The following is a 6,000-nucleotide window of genomic DNA, read 5'->3' on the forward strand; positions in this document are numbered from 1 at the left end:
TGCTTATGTGTGTGTGTGTGTGTGTGTGTGTGTATGTGTATGTACACATGCACTAGAAAACATGTATCATGTACCTATATGCATGTATACACTGTAATTTTAAATAAACATTTTATTTTGGAGTAATTTTAGATTTACAGAAAAGTTAGAGCACAGGATTCCTGTATATCCTTCACCCAGCTTCCCCTAATTTTATTTTACTTTTTTAATTGAAATATAGTAGACTAACAATGTCGTGTTAATTTTTGCTGTATAGCAAAGTGATTCAGTTATACATATATATATATACTTTCTTTTTAAATATTCTTCTCCACTATGGTTTATCATAGGATATTGAATATAGTTCCCTGTGCTATATAGCAGGACCTTGTTGTTTATCCATTCTATACATAATAGCTTAGATCTGCTAACCCCAACCTTCCACTCCATCCCTCCCCCCATCCCCCTCCTTTGGCAACCACAAGTCTGTTCTCTATGTCTCTGAGTCTGTTTCACTTTCATAGATAGGTTCATTTGTGTCATATTTTAGATTCCACATATAAATGATATCATATGGTGTGTCTTTCTCTTTCTGACTTACTTCATTTAGTATGATAATCTCTAGTTGCCTCCATATTGCTGCAAATGGCATTATTTCATTCTTTTTTATGGCTAGGCAGTTTTCCATTGTATATATGTACCATATCTTCTTTATCCATTCATCTGTCCATGGACATTTAGGTTGTTTCCATGTCTTGGCTATTGTGAATAGTGCTGCTATGAACATTGGGGTACATGTATCTTTTTGAATTATAGTTTCATCTGGATGTATGTCCAGGAGTGGGATTACTGGATCGTATGGCAATTTTATTTTAGTTTTTTGAGGAACCTCCATACTGTTTTCCATAGTGGCTGCACCAACTTACATTCCCACCAACCAGTGTAGGAGGGTTCCCTTTTCTCCACACCCTCTCCAGCATTTGTTATTTGTAGACATTTTAATGATGGCGATTCTGACCTGTGTGAGGTGGTACCTCTGTAGTTTTGATTTGCATTTCTCTAATAATTAGCAGTGTTGAGCATCTTTTCGCATGCTTTTTGGCCATCTGTATTTCTTCTTTGAAGAAATGTCTATTTAGGTCCTCTGCCCATTTTTCAATTGGGTTGTTTGATTTTTGTTGTTGAGTGGTATAAGCTGTTTGTATATTTTAAAAATGAAGCTTTTGGAGGTAGCATCATTTGCAAATATTTTCTTCCATTCTGTAGGTTGTCTTCTCATTTTGTGTATGGTTTCCATTGCCATGCAAAAGCTTGTAAGTTTGATTAGGTCAAATTTGTTTGTTTTTGTTTCTATTGCTTTGGGAGACTGACTTAAAAAAACATTGATAGGATTTGTATAAGAGAATGTTTTGCCTATAACCTCTTCTAGGAGTTTTATGGTGTCACGTCTTATGTTTAAGTCTTTAAGCCATTTTGAGTTTATTTTTGTGTATGATGTGAGGGTGTGTTCTAACTTCACTGATTTACATGTGGCTGTCCAACTTTCCCAGCACCACTTGCTGAAGAGACTGTCTTTTTCCCACTGTATGTTCTTGCCTCCTTTGTCGAAGATTAATTGACCATAGGTGTGTGAGTTTATTTCTGGGCTCTCTGTTCTGTTCCATTGATCAATATGTCTGTTTTTGTGCAAATACCATGCTGTTTTGATTACTGTAGCTTTGTAGTATTGTCTGAAGTCTGGGGAGGGTTATGCCTCCTGCTTTGTTCTTTTTTCTTCAGGATTGTTTTGGCAATTCTGGGTCTTTTATGGTTCCATAGAAATTTTGGTATTATTTGTTCTAGTTCTGTGAAAAATGTCATGGGTAATTTAATAGAGATCACATTAAATCTGTAGATTGCTTTGGGTAATATGGCCATTTTAACAATATTAATTCTTCCAATCCAAGAGCATGGGATATCTTTCCATTTCTTTGAATAATCTTCAGTTTCCTTTATAAATGTTTTATATTTCTCAGTGTATAAGCCTTTCACCTCCTTGGTCAGGTTTATTGCTAAGTATTTTATTTTTGGGGGGAGAGGTGTGATTTTAAAAGGTACTGTTTTTCTTTTTTTTAAATTCTCTTTCTGATATCTCATTGTTAGTGTAAAGAAATGCAACCAATTTCTGTATGTTAATCTTGTATCCTGCTCCCTTGCCAAATTCATTTTTCAGTTCTAGTAGTTTTTGTGTGGAGTCTTCAGGGTTTTCTATATACAGTATAATGTCATCTGTATATAATGACAATTTTACCTCTTCCCTTCCAATTTGGATACCTCTTATTTCTTTTTCTTGTCTGATTGCTGTGGTAGGCTTCCAATACTATGTTGAATAGAAGCGGTGAGAGTGTGCATCCTTGTCTTGTTCCAGATTTTAGCAGGAAGGCTTTCAGCTTTTCACCATTGAGTATTATATTATCTGTAGGTTTGAATAGCTTTTTATTATGTTAAAATCTGTTCCTTCTATACCAACTTTAGTAAGAGGTTTTTTTTTATCATGAATGGATGTTGAATTTGTCAAGTGCTTTTTCTGCACCTATTGAGGTGATCATGTGTTTTTTGTTGTTTCTTTTGTTGATGTGATGTATCACATTGATTGATTTGCATATGTTGAACCATCCCTGTGAACTTGAGATGAATCCCACTTGGTTGTGGCATATGATCTTTTTTATGTGTTGTTGGATTCAGTTTGCTAATATTTTTTTGAGAATTTTTTCATCTATATCCATCAAATATATTGGTCTGTAATTTTCTTTTTTGATGATATTTTTATCTGGTTTCGGTATCAGGGTGATAGTGGCTTCATAAAATGTCTTTGGGAGTGTTGCCTCCTCTTCAATCTTTTGGAAGAGTTTGAGAAGGATCAGTATAAGTTCTTCTTTGTATATTTAGTAGAATTTGCCTGTGAAGCCATGTGGTCCTGGACTTTTGTTTGTAGGGCGTCTTTTTTTTTTTTTTAATTACAGATTCTATTTTACTTCTAGTGATCGGTCTGTTCAAATATCTGTTTCTTCTTGGTTCAGTTTTGGTGGACTGTATGTTTCTAGAAACTTGTCCATTTCTTCTAGGTTGTTGAATTTGTTGGTATGTAATTGTTCATAGTATTCTCTTATGATTTCTTTTTGTATTTCTGCAGTATTGGTTGTTATGTCTCCTTTTTCATTTCTTTTTTTTTAAATTTTATTTATTTTTGGCTGCATTGGGTCTTCGTTGCTGTGTGCGGGCTTTCTCTAGTTGCGGTGAGTAGGGGCTACTCTTCGTTGTGGTTTGCGGGCTTCTCTTGTTGTGGAACATGGGCTCTAGGCATGCAGGCTTCAGTAGTTGCAACATGCGGGTTCAGTAGCTGTGGCTCGCAGGCCCTAGACCACACAGGCTTCAGTAGTTATGGTGTGTGGGTTCAGTAGTTGTGGCTTGTGGGCTCTAGAGTGCAGGTTCAGTACTTGTGGGACACAGGCTTAGTTGCTCCACAGCATGTGGGACCTTCCTGAACCAGGGACTGAACCCGTGTCCCCTGCATTGTCAGGCAGATTGTTAACCACTGCACCACCAGGGAATTCCTCCTTTTTCATTTCTTATTTTTTTTTATTTGGGTTTTCTTTCTTTTCTTCTTGATGAGCCTGGCCAGAGGTTTGTCAATTTTGTTTACCCTTTCAAAGAACCAGCTCTTGGTTTTATGATTTTTTTCTATTTTTTTATTTCTATTTTATTTATTTCCTCTCTGATCTTTATTATTTCCTTCCTCCTGCTGACTTTACGTTTTGCTTGTTCTTCTTTTTCTTTTTAAGTGGTAAGTTAGGTTCTTTATTTGAGATTTTTCTTGTTTTTTGAGGAAGGCCTGTATCAACTAGGAACTTCCCTCTAAGACCTGCTTTTTGCTACATCTCATAGATTTTGTATGGTGTGTTTTCATTGTCATTTGTCTCAAGGTATTTTTAAATTTCCTCTTTGATTTCATCATTGACCCACTGGTTTTTTAGTAGCATGTTGTTTAGTCTCCATATAATCATTTTTTTCTCATTTCTTTTTCTGTGGTTGATTTCTAGTTTCATGCAGCTTCCCCTAATTTTTGTATCTTATGTAACTGTGGAACATGTGTCAAACCTAAGAAATTAACATTGGTGGAGTACTATTAATTACACTATAAACTACTTAGATTTCATCAGTTTTTCCACTACTATCTTTTTTTGTTCCAGAATTCAATCCAGAATATCATATCGTATTTAGCACATGCACACACACACACACACACACAAATTTACACTATCCATTTCTTTCAAAGAACTCCAAATCCAAAATCTTTCTGTCTCTTCATCTCTATATCCCTCTATTTTTCTACCTATATTTTGAACCACAAGTTCATACCTGTAATCCCAAGGCCATACCACGGGGTTTATTTTAGCTTTTGTATTTTCCTTATTTATAATTTCCTTGACCATGAGAAACTTAGCACCTGTTATCCTCAATGTAATTACTTATTGGCTAGATCCCCCTGTATGTAACCAATTTCCTTACTCCACTGGCTGCTGCCCCTTTCAACCACCTACCTCACATGGATTCAGACCCTTACTAGGTTGCCCTCATCACACAGGCCTGCCTATTGGCTTTTTGATTGAATTAGGAAAGAAAGAAGGAAGGCAGAAAGTTGTACAAGTTTCTTAGTCTCTTAGAATCTCATTTTCCTTATATTAATTGTTCAGGGATCAATAATACCCACCCTGTTGCAAGTAAAGTGCTAAACACAGCATCGCGTAGGAAATAAGCACTCAATAAATAGGACTTGTACCGCTTGATTGTTATTGTTATCAAGGACCAATTAAGCATGAAGCAGGAGGCCTAGAAGGAGGGACTGTGAAGGTGAGTGATTTTGGTCTTTGCCACCATGACAAATGTTGGCAAACTAGATATACATGAAAAATTTACCTAAAAAGTCGATCTTCTATTACTCAGAGACACTTTAGGAGCCTGGGCTTATTAGAATTTGTTGGCATAAGTCAGAGCTTCCCAACCTCAGCACTACTGATGTTTAGGGTCAGAGAATTATTTGCTGTGGGGAGCTGTTCTGTGCATTATAGGATGTTTAACAGCTGCCTGGCTTTAACCCCCAAGAAGAAGCACCCCTCTCCAAATTGTTAGAACCAAAAATTTCTCCAGAAATTGGCAAAGGTCTCCTGGGGTCAAAATCTTACACACGCACGCGCACACGCATGCACGCGCACGCGCACACACACACACACACACACACACACCCAGCTGAGACCCACTGGAGTAAATGGTAGGCTTTGTGTTGACTATATTCTCTGTTACCATGTTTGAGAAATGGAATATTTGATTTAATTTTAAAAATTCTTAACAAAGTTACTTTATAGTATTTTTCCAAAGATTTGGACTGAAAATCAATGACACAATTCAAAATTGGGCTGAAAATAATTTAATCTCAGTTCTGAGTCAGAAGTTGCTGATTTGAGCCTTAGTTACCACTGAATTGTGGACATATGCAAATCCTGGTCAGCACAGAGTCTTCCTAATGTGACTTTGGCTAATAAGGCTTGCCATAAGAAAATTATAACAAGGATTTGCACTCTCCTTTCTTTCAAAGAAATCCAAGCAGTACCTTCTAGTATTTTCTCCCATAGTTCGCCTCATGCATTTTACATTCTAGCTAAATGGGATGTTCTTTGTCCAATAAACATTAGTTGGAATAATGAGTAGATATTTATTAACTTTCCTAAAAGAAAGGAAGTGGGAAACTTATTGCCCTATCTTACAAAGGGCTAAATTTTTCAAAAATAGTTTACGTAGTCAGTAGCAGTGTGAGCCAGAATGAAGTGTGAATTAAGATTTTTAAGGAATTGTTCTAGTTCTTCCACTGAAGTTTCTGAAAGCTTTTTGCACAAGGATCTCCTGATAGTGCCCAAGTCACTGTAGTCTATCAAAGTCTACAGTTCCACCTTTTACTGGAGAGAGAACTTGCTGTTAAAGAATTGG

This window comes from Mesoplodon bidens, assembly GCF_964165515.1.
Source record: "Mesoplodon bidens genome assembly, chromosome: 2".
NCBI lineage: Eukaryota > Metazoa > Chordata > Mammalia > Artiodactyla > Ziphiidae > Mesoplodon > Mesoplodon bidens.